Consider the following 20,148-nt stretch of genomic DNA (forward strand, 5'->3'; position numbering starts at 1 on the left):
CTGGCACAAAGCAATGGAACAAAATTAATCTTCATAGCTATATCCCTGAGTGTCTTTAAGGTGAAAGATTATGAAACTGTTGAACTGTTGACACCACAGGAAAAAAAAAAAGAAAATTCTTGACTAGGTCAATCTGTGTTGCTTCCCCACCAAACACACCCTTCAGTAGCATTGTGTGCCCTGTCTGTGTGGCAGGTACTCCTCCCATAGGTGAAATATTTCAGAGTTGCTATTAAGGGTTATATGGCTGTGTGTCAGATCAGTGGGGTTTTTTCTGATATTGTGTCTTGCAGCATTGTAATATTACATTGTTACAAGAATTTCACGATACTTAGTCAAATTATAGCTACATGAAATGAAAATGTAGTGCAGATTCACTGCAAGAGTAGTAGCTTAGGCAGATATTTTTTCATTGACATGTACATTTCTTTGATGTAATCTTACATTGCTGTAAAAACAAAACTAAACTTCAGATATTTTTGGATCCTACATCATTCACAAGAGAAAAATACTCTAGTTTAAGGCTTGGTATGAATTAATTCTGTATGTCAAGAGCAAAATGGTGCATTTCTCTTTTTACAGGAAAAACAAATGACCATCAATTTCAGCACTGATTTCTGAGTACAATTTGTCCTCTTTGTTTATTTCACAATTAGTGTACATAGATTAATAATTACAATTCCTGAACCTGATAATTTATGCATTAGTATTTAGCCCTTGTCATGTCTTTAATTTTTGCAATTAATTGTTTTAATAATGGAAAGGTTAATTGCACTATTCATCAGAACTGCTTGCTGTGAAATGGAAGACAAATAAGAATCTTCAAAGATAAAGGGCAAGCTGAGTGTGCTCTGAGCTGTCATTCCAGCAAGGGAAACTCCCTGAAACAGCCCTGCAGCTTCACTCCCTCGCTGGGATCTGGGTGTGTAAACTCATTCCATCCAACAAAGGGAATTGTACCAAATCACAGGTCATTAACCAACCCCAAACAAACAACACCTTTCTGAGCAATCTGTGATGCTCTCAGGTCTGCACAGACACACACAGCTCTTCAGCTTGCTCTGAGTGCCCTGAGTGCAGTTTATATCCTGATTAATCCTTTGTACTGCAAGGCCAGGTTGTGCTGCTGCCTGAACCTGCCAGGCAGGTGCTGCTCACTCATTAGACCTGGGATGAAGTAAATGCATAATTAGGATATACATGTGGTTATAAAGTACAAAGTACTTAATGACCCCTTATTCTTAAACAGGAAACAAATATGCAGGTGTAGGTAACTGCAAAAATGACCACACTGGGATTTAAGTCCATTTTGATTGATTGAAATATTTGCACAGGAATTGAATCATTAAGTGTTTGCCCTGCTATACTGGTGCTAACTTTCCATCTTTTTATACATATGTAGTAAGCTCAGGAATAATATGTGCTTAAAAGAGAAAACAATTTTAATTCTGGAGCCAATTGGAGACATTTTAACACCACTCTGGTGATCTTCAATCATGCTATTGACAAACCTTGTGTGTTATAAAAGAAAAATAAATAGCTACTAATTTTTGTTAGACCACAACCTTTTATCTTTCTGTCTTAAAGCTGTATTTCGTAAAGCTTCTCAGCAGCTCTGCTCCAGCCTGGCTTCCTCTCCAGAAATGTCTGGATCACCCATTTTGGAGCAGCACTACTTGAAGAACTGGAATGACTTGCCTGCATGTTGCTTGAGTAACCTGTTCAGTTATGGAATAGTGAGAAAAAATTTGCCTTTAGGTCATTCTTGGTCTTGTCTCTTACAAAGAATTTTGGTGAAGGCATAGATGTTATATTAATTAAATAACAAAAGTATCAAAAATTAATTTAACAGCTGTTTTTCCAAGGAGAACTAGAACTGGTTTTCTTTTACCTAGAAATGAGCCATCTTCTATGACAATGATTTTTGTTACATCTGTAAGCTGCCTTTAAATGCACTCAATGAAAATCTCAACACCACTTAAAAATAAAGCTTGCATTAAATGTTTCTGGCTGAAATGCTGTTTATAACAGCACACTGCTCATTATGCTTGCTTTTTTCCCTCTGATGTAGTATGCTTACAGATCGTATGTCAGAATTTGAACTTTCTGATATTTATTAATACTTTTAAGTGATAAGCAAAAATTACATATTGAAAAACATAACTACTTGTATATTGCTACTCATCTCCACCACAAATATGGATTACAAACACCAAACAGAATGTTTTGTACTTGGGCTGTGCTGGTGCTGAAGGCATCAGTTAAATTAGAATCCTTTGATATGTTAATTATTTATTGTTGTAAATTATGCATCCTCTAAAATCAAAGAGACACATAACCTATAATTTATTATTCATTTAACATGAAAATTTGTCTTCATATAACAATTTCTCTGTTAGATATGGAGCTCTGATTTGAAATAAAACCTTTTAATGTGGGCTACAGTTAAAACATAAAAGAGGTTGAGGTTTTTCTGAACCTGTAAAATATTCTCTAAGACAGTTTAACTCCTAGAACTTCTTTACAAAGTTTCTAAGTTCACTGGGTGAGGGACAGTCATGGATTCATTAGACATTGGCTAAAAGTGACTGGGATTAACTTGTATATCTGCTGTGAAAAGACTGATAGGTGAAAGTGGATTTTGTTTGTGCAAAAACTCTGAAGAGCAGCTAAATATGTTTTCATATACAACAAACTTTGCAAAATATGAATAATTTTTGTTTTGAGGAGGAAGCTGTGAAATTTTTGGACCGTGTTTGACTTGCTTTTGCATTTGTTTTATTCAGTTTGAAAGCTTAGAACAAAATTATGGGTTTTGAGTTCCATACAAACTAAAACAACAGATCTGCACTGCATGATTAGAACCCAGGGATATTTGTATAGCAGTAACAGAATTGTAAGCTTTCCCAAACTACCATTTCATATCTTCATTTCCCTCTTTGTGCACTGTGCATTCTGTTTCTGTTGGAGCAGAATGTAAAGTAAATGCTGCCTTGATTGCTAAGATCTTGGAATTTCTTTAAGACTTTTTGGGTAGGAGAGAGATGGTTTTGTTTCTGACTAGGAAATGGTTATGCATATGCCACACTCGTGCATAACATGTTTTGAACACACTAAAGTCTTGGGGTCAGCAGAGAAAGAAAGAGTTCTTATTTCTTGTGGTTTGTCAGGAAAAAATGCTACGTTGCAAAATATTTTAGCAGTCTGAGTTTTAGTGAATAAAGAAACATAAATGTAAGTCCTGTAGAACAAAGGTAATGGTTGTGTTCTTTAAGTTTTTTTAGAACAGTAGCTTTGATCTTCTTATGATATTAAATACCTGGGGAAATTTCTGGTTTGTTACTGCACTTACAGCTGGTACAGAGTATTTGTAATAAAATATTTGGAATTCCTCTATATGGAAGTGTTTACATCTAATGTAAAATCATCATAGTTTCTGTGTAAAAAATTATTTTGGATAAGCGCCCAATTCAGCAAGTATGACACCTTTCTTTCATCAGGCCACCAGACCTTTCTTTCTTTGAATTGTAACAAAGGTGCAGCAAAGAGTGGAAGACAAATGTTAAGTTCCCTATGGGCAACTCATGTGATCTGATTAGATTAAAATTAAATTGGGATGAAGGGTGTGTGACGAAGGACAAGTCCTCAGACTATGTCTAAGCATTCAAATTTATTTTTGTGCCATTTCTTTGGGCAGAAACAGTGGATAAAAACATCAGCATTTTCAAGTACCTACTGAAGGGTCTTTGCATGGCTGAGGAGGTCCCTTCTTTTATGCTAAGTGTGCAAGACTCATGTGCATATTTCTAGATGAAAAAGAAGGAAATTTTTGTTAATGATGTCCACTGATAATGGGAAACAGGGTCTCTGCCAGATTAAGGTGATAACAGTATAGATTTGTAGGCACAGAGTTTGTGGTGACTGGGATGGGGCTGGGCTCAGCCTGATCCCCAGTGGGCAGAGCTGGGATGTTCAGGTGAATGATATTGAAGTAACGAGCCATGGAGTGCCCAGGGGCACTGACAACCACCAAAGGGAGCAGAGGCACACAGGTGCTGTGCATCAACATGAGGGGATAAAAGGCTGGGCTGAAGGACGAGAAGGGTGGATGCCTGCAGCCTTCTGAAGTGATCTGGGGTTACTCTGTATGGGCAGACACCTGAAGCCTCCTGAAGAGGTAAAGTGTTGTTCTCTATGGGTAAATGCTTAAATCCTTCTGAAATTGTATGGTGATATTCTGTCTATAGTGGCTGTCTCAACTGAGACATGTGCTGGGACATAGTTCTTGTAACAAATCCTGTATTCTGTGTATTTTCATCTCTACAGTGAAGCAATGCGTTTTTTTTGCCCTCTATCAGAGAGCTCTTTAAAGCTGCTTATGTGCACGCTGATTTTGTTGAAGAGAAAAATGATCCAAAATAAGGAAGAGTTTTTCAATAGTTCTTGCAAACTCTGTGGGGAAGCCAAGGTCTGTTCTACATGTGGAATATTTTAAATGGCTCCAGAGCACAGCTGATGTTTCTGAGGCTTCCTTAAGGAAAGGTCAATGCAAATCTTTCAAACAAGAAGCTGTAGGCAGTAAGCCAAAATGAAAGAAAAAAGTGTGTTCTTCCATTTTTGGTTGCGATAATGAGCTCATCTCTCCAGTGTTTATAATGGCCAGTGTTAAATAAGAATATAGCAATCATCTTGTGGACATAATGCAAGGGTGCATTATCATAAGTGTAAGTTCTCTGTATATGTGCACACACAAGTTTTGTTACAGTTACCTGCTTCTATTATTTTGCTTCAATTAGCAATTAATTTTTTTCTCCTACAGTAAGTTTTCCTGCTAGCTGACCTTAATAACAGGCTTATTTTTTTATGACTTAAAACTACTTTTTAAAATGCAGTTTTCTGTAAAAGGTGAACTGATGTATGTTAGCAGCTTCTGGTGTTCTGTTTGATTAATTGCTATTACAACAACTGTTTAACATTGGTACATTCACACATTTTTTTTTGTTGAACTCTGGTGTCCTTGAATATAATGCTGGAAAAGAGAAATCCCTGTTATCAAATGTTGTTTTTTTTTTCTATAACAAACGGTAATAATGTTATCTCATAATCAAGGGCTATATTCTGTGTATTATAAACCTTTCTAATGATAAACTTTCATATTTATTACTTGTTCCATCTTGCTGTTGGCATTCCTATTAATGCTTCACTTAGCAAGGCAGAAATGGTACTTCTGATTTTTATAGTGCTAGAAAAGAGTGAAAAAACTCTTTGTGCACAAATCACAAGAAAGCATAACTTATCTGTTACAGTGAAAGGAGTTTAAATACATGGCCATAAACTCCTTGCAATCATGGTGACTGAGTATAGGCTTCTTCTGATTGCTTTAATAAATCCTTTAAGTATGCTTTCAATCTCTCAGTGATTCCTGACAAAGCTTGTATGCTCTTGTTGGGCATCTGCCTACATCTAAAGTTCCAGTTATGAATATTTTATGTGGCTTATCACTGCACTTGTGTCACTGGATCAGGAGTTGCTGGTGTGCCTTTTGTCAGGGCCTGTAAATGCTGTACTAGGCAGAATAGGGGAGGGATGGATATAGAGTTTGGTAATCTATTCTTTCATCTCCTTTTATAGAAGATATAAAAAATAATGATTGTGAATGATTGATGAGGTGGTTGTATTTCACAGATTCTGAGATGCTGGTCCATTAGTACAATCATTTTAAGGACTTGTTTTATCTTCTGTGTGCAGGGATGAGGTCAATGGTATTGCAATGGCATGGTGCTGAAATGGGATACTGGAAATGGTACTGAAATGGAAAATCTGCTGAAACTGCCTGGTTTCTCTCCTGGGGTAGGAAACCAGAGCTGAACACAGAGCGTCCTTGTGACAACAGTTGTGCTTGCATCCAACTGTTTTCTTTTTACTTATTCACAGGTATTTAGACACTTAAAACTATTTAGAGCCCATCTGTGAGAATACATCCAATGATCCACATCCTCCTATCTGGAATAGCAAGCTCCCTTCCATGCCTGCTGAACTCATGTCCCACCTCCTTTCAAGCACTCCTGTGCTTACTGTGTCAGTGTTAGGTACAAATGAACAATGAAATAAAATGAAATTTATTTTGGTATCCATTTGGCATTCCTTTTCAGAAATACTTCATCTGAAGGAGTTTATTGCCAGGATTTCTTGCAGAACAACATATTTAAATCAATGCTACTAAATACAGAATGCAATTTTTGGACTCCTAAGTGAGACTGTTTTCACAACTAATTTGGTGGGTTAAATCCTGGCAATGACATGATTATGTATCTTTTTTCTGGTACAGATCCTGCAGTATGTGTGTGAAAAATAGTTCCATTTGTGGCACTTAACCAGGTGGTTTGAGTTAAAGAAATTTTTTAAGTAAAGTAATAAATGTTGAAGCAGAATATGGAACTAAACAGTGTAATAACATGCAAATAATGAAGAAACCAGTGCAGGAAAAGTGCTAATGTGTCTGGGTACAGGACTGAATGGGGTTCAGTAGTTCAATGAGGGCATTTCCTGACTCTTTACATTTGATGCTGTCAGTATATTGGCTGATGCCTACTTTGAGTGCATGTAGATAGCAGATCTGTGTAGTTATACATTAAATCAAAGTACCACTCACCTTTAGGTTTTTCTTTTTGCCTGTCATTATTTGTCTTGAAACAGTTTCAAGAAGAAAGCTGATTTGAGGTTTCATGAACCTTTAAAAAAAGATGATGATGCATTTGGAAATTGGAGCTAAAACAAGCCTGCACCTTCTCAGGACCTTAGAGAAACTCCCTTGCAGAGTTGCTAGTGACTGCATTAGTTTCTCAAGTCTGTGTTTAATGATCCTTCTTCCCTTAATGTGGATGAGTTTCTTCACCACAGTTTCATTTATTGAGGCATTTGTACAGAATGTGTTTATTACCTTCTTTCAGAGATTTAGAAGGTATTAAAATATTCAAAATTAAGTCACATAAGTAAGGTTTTAGCTTCATATACTTTCTGTATTCTCAAAAATGAGATTACTATATGAAAAACAGATGGAAAATTGTCTATTTTAATTTGGCTGTGGTTTCAACAGCTGAGATAGCACTTAGATGAGCAAGAATAGTTACACATAGAACTTAGGAACACAAAATTTGCATTTTTGTCTTGCAAAAAAGAAAGAAAATATATGTAGTACTTGAATAATACCACATCTGTCTAAAGATTTTGATGGGCATCATCGAATCACTGAAGATATTTGGGTGAATATAGAGCTATGAAGATTATACTTTCTGATATTCACAATGGAATTACATGTCTGGGATAACATAGAAGATATATAAAAAGAGTGTATAAGTTCCAGAGATTTCTGTGAGTAAAATCTAACAATGATGCTAGTGAAAATCTCATGATTTTTCAATAAATTGACAATATAATAAAAATATTTTTCTTCACAATTATACTTTATTTAATTTGAAATACTTTGGCTTATAGAAGGTGTAACCTCCTTTGTAAGGCCATACTGGAGAGTTCAGTGTTTGTGAGGTATTAGCTGATTTTCTTGTTTGGTTTTGTTTTGGCTTTATTTTTTTTTCTAGCAGCAGATTAAAGTTCAACATGCAATCACATAAGAAGTTTCACATGTTTAGATTTTTGAAATAGTAACTCTTGAAATGGATAAATTCAAAAGTTATTGAAGTCAATTACTTATCAAGACAATTAATGGAATAAAATCATAGCTGTTAAAATTCATTGTCACAGCCCTGAAGTCAGTTACTCTTTCCAGTTTTAATGTAGTTTCATGACTGATTCTAAATGCACAATTATCAATGTTTGATGTGTCTTTGCAACCAAAAACTGATTGGGAGGCAAACCATCTCGCCTGAAGGATCTCAGTGAAGTGTTAAGATTGGTTTTGATTTGTGCTTGTGCTGGCTCAGGTGAGGAGGAGAGGGCAGCAGCAGCACTGGGGGCTCTGCTGGGTCTGGCTGCTCTGGAGATCCCTGTGGCTCTGCAGGGACACAGACAGGGCTGCTCTCATCCCTGCACCCCACACAGGCCAGCCCTGTTTTCTTGGGATAAGTTCTGCTTGCCATTCTCACTGAGAAAACCTCCCCTGCTGTATCTTCCTCATCCTGATTTTCAGTATTCCTGCTTAGCCCAGTGGGATTGATTTGCTCCCCACAGTCCTTCCTAAGCTGTCCCACACATTTGAGGACTGTTCTTTTCCTCCCCAGGCCCCCTTGCCCTCCAGTCAGGCTGATGGGGGCTGTCAGCTGATGTTCACTGATCCCTCCAGCTGGCACCTTTCAGGCTGATTTCTCTATAACCAGGCTTAGGATTCTTCACTGGGATACTGATAGCTCTAATACAGAGCTGTTATTATTTATTTCCTGCTACCAATAAATTAGCCTTTGATTACTGCACCGAAATTGGCTGTGGTGGTCAAAGTCTAGTTGGAACTGCATTTTTGGTATTATATTTTAGAGGCAATAAATACTGAATTTAATATGCTGTACTTGAAATTCTAACAGCTGGATAAATGTGTATATGTTGTAATAATCATTAACATTCTCCAAAGAGAAACGCAACAATTCTGAGGTATCCAAGTATGTAGGTAAATGTTAGTTAGCCTAAATGCTTTTCTTAATATTTTCTGTATTAGTTAACTTTTTGATTGGTGTTGACAGTGCTTTGGTAAGTGAATACAAGATAGAAGCAACCTAAACTCTCTTCCAGCTTTTTAAAAATATGTGCACATATAAGGAGAATGATACATAGTGAATGAAACTCCATGACAATGTACTAGGTAAGAATTTCTCAAGTATTTCTTTAAAAGAAGAGCATCCATAGAGTGATTGAGAATACTGCTTCTACTAACAATAACAAAACTCCCAGAGGTCTCATTCATTATTTTATTGTACAATTCATAATCCTTGAGGTCATGTAACCAAAGTCCTTGGCTTGAGTAAGAGAACACTTGAGATATGTGCCAGCATGGCAGGAGAAGTTTGAAGTCATAAATATTAAAAGCTCCAAATCCAGAAGTCAACAGAAAGAAAACCAGTGAACCTAACATTTGTTTTGGCATTATAGAAATTCACTTCCTGCTCTGTTTGTAAGTAACCATAGGCAGGGGAGTAGGACAGCTATTCTGGTATCTGCTTTCTCTCTGTTTCTCCTAGAAAAAAAAAAAATCCTCAGGGCAATGTAACTTTATAATGGTTTTACAGGTTACTTTGAGATCTGGAAATGCCTCACAATATACAAGTGAGATTGGTCTTTTTTTGCTCACTGCATCCTTGCTCCTTCCCATTGTGACTTCAACTTAGTTTAGAGCTGATATTTTTTGTTAGAGAAGTCTAGTGAAGAAGGTCCAAGTCAACTGCTACTACTACTTAAAGTAGACAATTATTTCTGTAGTGTTTTAATTGGAAGTCAAATAATATTTTGATGTTATGCTATTTCCCTAACTGAAACACACTCTTGCCTTAAGTGAAGATTCAATACATGAGAATCAGAATAGAGCTTTTGGAAGAAATAGTTTATTTTGTTACCGGTTTGACTCAACTATGACTATGAATTTCCAGAAATTAAGTTTCTCTAGGGTTGAAATTTCTTTTTGCCTCAAGATAAAAATATAGGAAATAATGGAAAAGTTGATATAATTAGGAATTGTAAAATATCTTCCAACAAAAATCTCCTGCTGAGCCATGGAGAGCCACCCTTGTGGGATGGCCAGCAGAAGGAGCATGGGCTCAGCTGCTGTGGGGTTACTGAGGGGGAGGGCACTTGTGCCTTCAGCTGCCCCCACGAAATCCTCTGTGTGAGCACGTGCTAAATTAAACTGCTTGGACAACTTGGGGTTGGCTCCTTTTCTCTCTTTTCTGCCCCTGTGTATCCCCAGCTCAGAGCAGCTCTTCCCTGAGGGGAAACCAGACTTGGAGCCAGCTGCTAAAGCTGCAAAGGAGAGATCCTGCTCAAGTGAATGGGCTGCTTTCAAAGATTCTTGTCTGACTTGAAGTTATTTTGTGTGAATTTTAAGAGATGCTGCAACTCGTGTTCAGTTTTAATACTTAAAGTAGCTAAATATACATAATACTGAAAAGATTTAATTGAATGTCACAGTAGTAATGAGTATGCAGCAGTGAATTCTTGCACTGCAGTAAAATGGTTCCTTTGATTAAAAAAAAAATTGAACATTACCATATTGGTTGCTAATATATCATTTCCCTAAATAAAGTTAGCAGTTATTGTCATAGGAGCTTCCTCCTATGAAAGCTGACTCATGTTAGCCACCCCTGCATAATGCCTTGTGGGAGACTGAACAGAAACCCAAACTAATGCAGACATTTTTTCAGTCTCATAAAATGATTAAAGTTGGTGTAAAAGGACTCATTAAAATTGAAAACATTAGGATCATTAAAAAGCCATTAAATCACCTTACTCCTCTGATTTATTTAACAATAACCATATTTGGTCTCTGCTTTAAAGTCATAGACTCCCATCTTTGTCTCCAATTATTGGCAGCCACCCACCAGGCAGAAGGAGGACATGTTTGTGATGAATTTATTCTTTTAAAGTCTTCTTTAGGTTGATTTTTCAGCCTTTGCAGGTCCTGCTGCTGCAGACTCTTTGGCCAAATGCTTAAACTCAAACATAAACAGATCAATTGAGATCTGCACAAGCGGTTGCCTTCTTAAATACTAATGTTCAGGATATCAGGGCTAATTAAAATAACCCACTCTGAATCCTACTATTACCTCAATAGATCATATTTAATTCCAAGTGCTTTGCTTACAAATGGCATCAGAATTTGCTGTAAAAGCTAAAGCAGTTTCTTTGAAGCATGCTTCTATTAAAAAAGCCCCAAATTTTCTTTAACCCACCATAGCAATGGAAATCTTAGACCATGGTGGAAAAAAGAGACCTTTATCACAATTCTCATTTGATGTTGGTCTTTTTCACTGAATGACTCATACATTTTTAAAGATTGACTTTAAATATATCTTCTGTCCCATGGAGTTCATGGAAGCTATTCAAGTTCCAAATGAGCAAGCATATTGAGAGGTTTTATGTGGAGAACTAGACCTTTCAAAAGGCCATTTTATCTTTATGAAAAGGATCTTAATTTCAGCAAACAATAAAAATAAAATCACATGCTTCTTCACTCAAAGGAGGTTACTAGTGCTTTTCAAAAAATGCTGCAAATGGGTAGAAAATAATTATTTTGGAAAAACTGTGCTCAAAGGATGGAGCTGTCAGACATACTGAGAGGAACAAAGGCAAGTTTTTAATAAACATTTTGTGAGTAATTTGTACATCAGTTGTTAATTCTGAAAGGCATATCTTCAGAGGACAAGGGTTACTCAAGAAAAAGTTAGAGGAAAATATTCTCTGACAAGAACCCTCATGAAAACCAATATTTAATGTCTTCATGTAATTGAAAAAGCCATAAATAAACCCACACGTTCCAGTAGTATCTCTAGTTTGCTGCTCACAATGATTCACAGCACTGAATTACTTGTTAGCAAAACCAGGAGCAGGTTTCAGTCCAGGCAGCCACGGTTATGGCAGGGAGCCATGCTCGGGTTTGTGCCTGTTTGTAGAAGGATGATTTGACATCCAGCCCCACCTTACCCAAAAGTTCAAGGTTCATAAGAATATAAATTAACCCAGTGGTTCTTATGCAGTGTACATATTGGGCTTTAGAAACAAGACATTTGATAAAATCTCATTTTTCATAACAACTTGACAGATACTTAAACCCATTCTGTGTCTACTCTTTCCATTCTTAAGACCACCGCTTTTTATATCTATTTAACATTTGTTGCACTCGTGCTGTGTATTAGTGCTTTCTTTTATACTCATTTCCATCTTACCGACTTTAATCACTGCTATTTGGATACTACTTCCAGTTTTTTTCTTTGTGACTGTTAAAACAGCAAAACTGATCAATCACATTTAAACTAACTCATTATTTTGAACCATATAGTCTGTTATATTATGAACTGAGTTTAATACTCTGAATGTTTTCCTGTACATTTCTCTGACAACCATTTTCAAGGAAAACAATGGTGGCTGTGGTCATATTTTAAATTACAGAATTCCGTGCAAATTAGGTGCCTGTCTATGATAGTTGTAGAGAGAGATAACAGCTCTCAGGAAGGAGTGTAGATGTTGGACCAATCAGCAAACTGTTAGCTGCAGTTTTCCATCTAAATAGCTCTACATGTGTATTCTGAAGTGTGTATTTGGAAATTCAAGCATAACTTAGAAGCTGCAACTTCAGTAATTAATAGTAGAAATTAGTGTTTTCAGTTTTGCAAGGGAATGTGCCAGGGGAGCTGCATTTGGGCAATACTTGATGGGAGGTCTGCTTCTCATGTTCTGTAATGAAACTAATAGAATTTTAATAGAGAGTTATTTTTTATGTGCTCTATACAGCATGATCCTAATAGGATATAGAACATAATTCCTGGGTGCTTCTCTAGGAGTCCTCAAATCTTTTTGAAAATCTAGGTGCCAAAATAAGATTTGAGACTCATTGTTAATGGAGTTCTTTAAGATTTCAGCCATTCAAAGCAGGGCAGTATAGCCAAGATCTCACATTTGGGGACTGTACTGCCAGATTATTTATCAAACACAGAGGTGGTCCCTGGCAGTTTTCTGGATTATCTGCTTTACTTTTTATAAAATAACACACTATTGTCTTTTCTTCTGATAATATGCCTGTGCATAATTTTGCTGTTCTTTTCCTGCAGGTCTTTTGGCTTGACATGTAAATCTGCAATGAGATAGGAGGAAAACTGCCATAGGTAAGTGCTTCTTAAAACAAAAGCTACATGTCAATCACTTCCTTCCAGGAAATCAAATGGACTTTTTTTGTCTAGTGTTGCTATAGTGAGAGTTCATGATGTGCTAGTGATAAGTCTGTCATTTCACTCTGGAATGCTTCTGGCTGGAGCTGTGGTTAAAACATGATTCATTAGAATATAGAAAAAGAATGTATGTATTAGTACTACTTCTTTCTGATGCTTACATTTTCTAGTCACTGAAGAGTGTAGGAGTTAATGCACCAATTAACTGAATGCCAGCTGCTGGTTGGGCCTGTGTTAACATCACAGGACAGGTTCTCTCCTAGATGCCATTGTCCCTGTGACTGCACTGCTCAGAACTAGATGGCCTGAGGCTAAACCCATGTTCAGCAAGAGAAATTCTCAGGCATTCAAATCTGGGATTTGCAGGAGCAGAAATTAAACCAGAATACAAGAGAGGATTGTAGAGCCGAACCTGTCTGATCAGTGCTCATATGTGTCTTTTTTTAAAGCTACTGATGTTTTAAAATATAAGAATGAGTGAGTAAAAATCACTGGGATGGTGACACCCTGGTAACATTCACATTGTGTGTGTCAGAGATGCCTGTGGAAAAGACAGGTAACTTATGAAGACTAAATTTTATGAAGATTAAACCACTGAAAAGAAGCATGGTGGCATACAGAAACCCTGGCTGAATCTCCTTTCAGCTCATAACCCAGGAATTTAAAGCCACGCAGCCTCACAGAACTTGGAGAATTTGCTCTCCTCTTCAGAGAGCAATAAGCAAATGCTGTGCTTTGTTTCAAATCCATTTCCACCAATACAGAAATACTCGGGTTTTACTTGGCAAATTGTCTGGTTTTCCTATGGATTTTATTTACAGCACATTGGAATAATACATAATCTTCTGTCAGTTTCTGTTGTGGTGTAGTATTGGAGTATAAAGTTTAAGTTTGAGAAGAAAGTCGGAGCAGCACAGAGTTTTGCTCTCCTTCTCCATTCTGCAGAATAGTCCCTGGGTCTCATCATTAATGGTGTTTGTTATAATAAATTAGAGAGAAAAGGAGAGATCAGAGTGTCTTTGCACTGGGCATGTTAGTTGCACATATGACTGATAAGGCTAATGGACTGGTTTTTTACAAGACAGACACATGAAAAATTGATGTCCTTGGTAACAATTTATATTAAACGCCTTTTCTGCCCTTTGTGAAAAGTAAAGTAGCTGCTTTTTCTGTGCCCAGTACAATGCACGATGGGCAAATTAAAACATTTATTTTTATGCTAACTTGTGCCAGCATACTGGAAGAATAGATGCAGGATCATAAATGACATAGTCATAAAGGTGAGGTCCTAATTTACTTCCCAGTTTTATTTCAGCTTACTTTTCCATTGCTGGGAGGCATAAAAGTTACTGACTTATATACTACATTCACCTCACGCTGGTCTCCTATCAAACAGAATATCAGTGGAACACCTCCACAGAGCTCTGTACATGAAATTGTCCTTTTGTATGTCTCATAATCGGCTGCAATGTGACCAAGCATCTGGCGGTGACAAGCAGATGTCTTTGATTTATTGGCTAATATCACTGCTTGTTAGTGGATGGTTGAGCAGGAAACTAAAAGAGCATAAAATCAGAGAGAATAAATTATGAAGGCACCGAACTGTGGCATTATAAACTCCTCCTTGTCACAGCTGTGACATCTCCCAGGAAATGTGGAATGAGAGAGACATCCCCTCTTCAAAGACAGTGGCCACTGTCTAATGATTTTGAATAAAATAAAAAACCCAAACAAACAGCCCATAGCCGCCAACATCTTGCCTGAAGGAGTGTTTTTCTCCTGCTTAAGCACTCTGCTTCAAAACTGTTGATCTGCTGGGAAATGCAGTTGATTAGCACCTAATTCAGAAGTTTGGGAACCTGAAGGATGCTGGGGTTAAGGAGATGCTGCTGCTGCAAATGGAGATGGTTTTCTTTAAATGCTGTCTAAAAATTGGATCAGACCCCAGCCCTGAAAATACAAGTTCAAGGTTCTGCTTCTCACTTTTAACGTTGTTAGTCTTGTAAAGAGGAAAGTATGTCTGGTCCCTTCTGAGCAGAAGGGTTCCTTGTCCCAGGAAATGCAGGGATAAGATGGGAATTGGCTTTGCAGGCTGTGCTGAGCTGCTTTACTCACAGCATGTAGGTAACCAAGACATCGAGGTCTGCTCTGCATTGCAGGTTCTTTGTGGGCTTGACAGGAGGATTACAATGGGATAGCTGTGCAAATACATGACAAAAGTCTCAAAATTAGAGTCTGCAGCATTCTTAAATGCACTTGCCATTTTTTATCTGCTTTAAATAGTGAGTAGCTACCAAATTAAACAATGTGTTTGTGACTGAACACAATGTCTCTGGTAGTCCCTTGGGACAGGAACGTAATAGATCTCAAATGTTATTAATGGCTGACAATTATTTTGAACTGCAGAGTAGTGATAATTGTCACTACTCACAATGTCAAATAAACATTATGTGTTTATTCAATAAATCAATTTGAAGTATGAGAGGAAAAAGGTACTCACAATTTCACTCCTGTGCAGTGCTGAGATGTTAAACTGACTAATGGCAACAAGCCATGCAGTGATTCAGTAGGAAGCCATTAAAGAGTTATAATAACTTCAAAGAATAACTATGGACATGACATATGGAATTGACAGTTCTGTTTTAAATATTTATGTAAATATTTTTCTTCTCAAGTGATAGACTAAATCAATTCAAAGGGGGATGTCAAAGGTTATGCTTGTTTTCACTGACAAGATTAATGTTATTATTTCAATTAAAATCCAGTGTGACTTCTTGCAGAGTTTTCTTTAACCCATTCAATGTTAGTTAAGCTGTGGTCATAATGAGGAGATATTCTTTGTACTTTTAACGAGCAGCACCATAACTGGTTATGACTTACTGAGAAGTGAGAGAAAACTTTTAAGGGTGCCCATTGGAACTATTTTGCTCCTGCGATTATCTGAGGGTGTTAGCCTGGAGCAGGTCTTGGGAGCTGCAGAAAGAGGCTGCACAATTAAAAAGTCAGAAAAGAACTGAGTGGTAGCTCTTAGTAAAGGGAAAGCTCAGGCTAATGACACGAGACCCTCAGGCAGAAGGAAGGCACTGCAGTATTACACCGCAGTTACATCACAGTGCCCTAAAACCATGTGTTCAAGGATTTCAGTTTGCAAGTGCAAAACCCAGGAATTTTATGAGGAAAATGTTTGTGCTTGTTTTTTTTTATTATTTTTTTTGTTGCTTCTTAAATTTCCCAGCATTCAGCAAGAAAGCCTTCCTAATAGTCATGATAAAAATATAATCAAAAGATAGTTGATATATAACATTACAAATCATAAAATATATCTCATACTAAGAGAAATGCAGACTGAGCTTGATAAGAGTTGCCAAGAGGAAGTTAATCTTAATGTTTCAATGTATTTCTCTGAGTAGTTCTTTTTAATTTTAAATTCTTTTTTTAAGTGAGAGCTGTTCTGTGTAATGGATTTGAATGTACTGAAGAGATTTGAAAGGATTTCCTTCATGTTCACTTTATTTCTGGAGCAGTTCAGCCTGTTTCAGCTTGGAGTTACAAAATGGAACAAAGAGGAAAATCTCCATAAAATATGCATACAATTTTTAATAATGAGTTCCAAAAAAACACTCCTATAAGTAAGAACTGCTGATCACATCCCTGGGTGGATTTTCTGTAAGAAGAAAAGCATGACACCTTGAGACAGAATTCTGTTGTTTTTTAGACAGTGGCTATGTGTCAGTCAAAGCATTTCTGACAGTGAAAGACATGAAAGAGCCACAAACACACCCAATCTTGAAAGACAAATGAGATGGAAGATAGTCTATTAATAGAAAACATAAAAATAAATACTGGCCAAAACAAGTGCTTCATTCAGAGTGTTAAAAAATCAACTTGTCAAAAATGTCATAGGCATCAGGATCTTACTGAATAGACTTCACTTTCTCTGAGGTGTTGCTTATCATCACAAAAATAGGGGAAAAAAAACCAACTAAAAATAACTTGGGTATAGCAAAAGTAAAATACATAAGAGAAGAGACTTTAAATTTCCAAGATGTGCTGCTTCAAAAATAAGAGGTCTTTCATTTCAGTGTATAGAACTCAGGAAATATCAACTCAGTGTGCAGTCCCAGCCAAACCTGCAGATAAACTGGGCAGGGCACTTTGATATTTCTTGGTTCACCAGCCATACAATGGGAATTTGAACTGTTGTCACTTGATGCAAATTTATTTTTCGTTTTGCCATCTCTACAGCAGTTTGCTGTTTGGAGGCAATGTGACCCAGGAACATAATAATAGTTCCACTTGTATTCTTCAACTGTGTTAGGTGCTATAAGTTGTTTTGTGGTTTGGCACTTTTAAGGATAAATGGTTTGAAATGTACGTTCAAATTAAAGGCCTTTGAGAAATTCAAAGGAGCAATAGTTGATTTTAAACAAAATGCAAACTTAGATGTATAGTTATTTGTTTTGAATTATTAGAGAGAATTCTGCCTACTTATAGGAAAAAAACAGTATACACTTTTCTGAAGTTCACAGCCAATATTTATCTTTAATTTTCTAATGTGTTTTGGCCTCTGGTGGCAATCATTTTGTTTTATCCAGACAACAGTTTTTCAGTATGTGTTCCTGATGAGATTTTTCTCTAAAAGTGTCCATAAAGGGTGGATACAAACAGTAGGTTATTGTTAAAGTTTTTATTTAATCACCTGGAACATGCTGGAGAGCCTGTGTAGAGCTGAGTGCCTGGGCTGAACATAGAACGTGGACCTTGGTTCACAGTGTCCCAACTTAGTGCCCACTTTCTTGTGCTGGAGATACACAGTTTACATAAAACCTTATTTTCATGAGGTCAGAAAGAAACTGGAAATATGTTTTGCTTAATACATAAGGAGGTAGAAAACTCCTGCGATCCTTGCCTGAGTGTATTTCTGATCAAAACTATAGAGGCATCCATGCTATATAAGTCAATACTTTGGGTATAGAATTATTTGTAGAAAGCCTCAGAAAATGCTAGCTCCTGATTTTTTTTCCCCTTGCAGTTATATCTATGCTTTCTAGGTGAGGTGTTTAAGTGTCTGCTGTTCATGGGAAAGACATCCCATGAGACATGGGAGAGAACTTGGTACCTGTGCAGGCAGCTCTCAAGGCTTGTGTTTTTAAGCGTCGACAAATCACTCTCAATACTGATCTCATATTATTACTTTTTTTTTGCTTTAAATGATTATTTTCATAAATTATGAATAAAAATAGTGAGTGGAGAGAGCTTTGCTAATGGGCAGTTCAAAGCAGAAATGTGATTTAGGATGCTCTAACTTGCTCTCTGAAGCAGTGGATCCCCACTGACTGCATGGCATGTCTGGTGCCTGGACTCATCCTCCTCTGCCACTTGGCGCACAACACAGTATCAGACATGATGTTCCCTTTCACAGTTGCTCAAAAGGAATGAAGCATTCTATCAAGCAAGAATGGCAGTGTTTTATGCTGATGTACAACTGAGGTGGCTGCTCATTTGCTATTAACTGCAGGAGGTACCTGACTCGGTTGCCCCGGGTTTGCCAGCAGAGCTGCAGCTGAGTCTGCCCCGAAGAGCTGCCTGTGCCATCCACCAGCACTTCACACCCACCCAACTGCACATACAAATCCCAGCAGTGCAAAGACCCCCATCAGAGGGGAAAAGCATTTCTTGGCTGCCAGGACCCTTGTCCTGTACAGGGTTTTTGGAGAGACTATTTAACTATATACTATAATTTGAGCTTGCTTTTCGGATAATAGAAAAAGCTCCATTACAATAAGAAAACTTTTGCCATGAGGTATTAGCCACCCTTCAGCATCTTTGCAATTAAAACATTACTATTGCAAGTCCTGGGGGCTTAGGAATAGACGTGTTTTGTATACTTGAGTGGATGTGAGTGTAGCCAAGTGCAGCCATGTGTGGTGAATGTGTCAGAACTAACAGCAGGAACTTTGATAAGAGTTCTCCATCAGTAAACCTGCTTGATAGCTCGAGGTCTTTGAATTGTTATTATAAGTGGCATCCAGAAGGGCTGCTGCAGTTAAAGGTCTGTCAGATTTCCCCACACACAGACTTCCCTAGGGTATTATTATATTTCAACTTTTCCAAGTTGTGTTGAACCTAAAACTACCGCCAAGAACCTGTAGGTATAGACAGGTTTTATCTTTCTCCCCTGAATGATCCAATGGCTTAGTTCAAGAATTGGTGATGTGGAGGATCAGGACAATATGTGTGCTTTAGGGTACCCTGGGGTGAGAATCATTAGCAGCAATTAGTAAGAATGAGAATTGCTCTCTGGAAACGGAGGCACAACAGCAGATGAACAGGAGACAGGTGAGGAGCAGAGAAATTAAAACAGATTACATGGATGAATTAATTTCTTCAGGGAAATTGCACTTTCAGAAAGTTATTTTTGTATCACTCAATATCTGGTAAATGGCAGAACTATTATGTTTGAATTTGCCGTTCCCCCGCGAATATACCATTATCATATTTACCAGTCTTTTAATTGATAATATGCAGAGACTAGAAGTAGACACAAGAACAGATACTTCTCATTTGTGGAATTTAAAAGCCCTGCCTTGGCAGTTCCTGGCTTTCTCCTTTTAAGACTGGTCACAGAGGCAGTCAGTAAAAGGGCCTGAAGTTCAGGCAGCCAAAAAGCAGAGGTGCTTAGGCTGCTGAGCTGGAAGCACCAGTAGTACCAAAGTCATATTTGATGCTGTGGGTAGCACATGTAGGTAATTATACTGTTCTCACACTTGCACAGCAGATTTAGGAATGTTTCTACTGTAACTGCACAATGACTTCATAAGTGAACTTATGCAATTGCACGAAAAAATAAATGTGTCACCATTTTCTTGTAATCCCTCTGCTTCATAGATTCATACCAAAATGTGCTGAGCACTGTGGATTGCTGAAATAAGAACACAGACACAGAGGGTTTCAGTCATATATTCCTCATGAGGTATGGAGTAGGTCAGTACAGAGAGCCCTGTAACATTGGCTGAAATTTCCATCTCTCAGTGAGTAAGGAACTGGTTTACTGACTCTCTGGTATAAAATAATGTTGCTACTTTGGGAACAAAGACAAACATGAGGGTTTTATTCTTCTGACATCCCTCTCTCCTGAAACTAAGTGTTGTCTTCCAATTCCTTTATGCTGTAGTGTGCACTCAGGGGAAAAAAAAAAAAAAACAAAAACAAAACAAAAAACCAAATTTAAGAACATAGGAAAGTCTAAGCACATATTATGGTATAT

This window comes from Lonchura striata, chromosome 15 (genome assembly GCF_046129695.1).
Source record: "Lonchura striata isolate bLonStr1 chromosome 15, bLonStr1.mat, whole genome shotgun sequence".
NCBI lineage: Eukaryota > Metazoa > Chordata > Aves > Passeriformes > Estrildidae > Lonchura > Lonchura striata.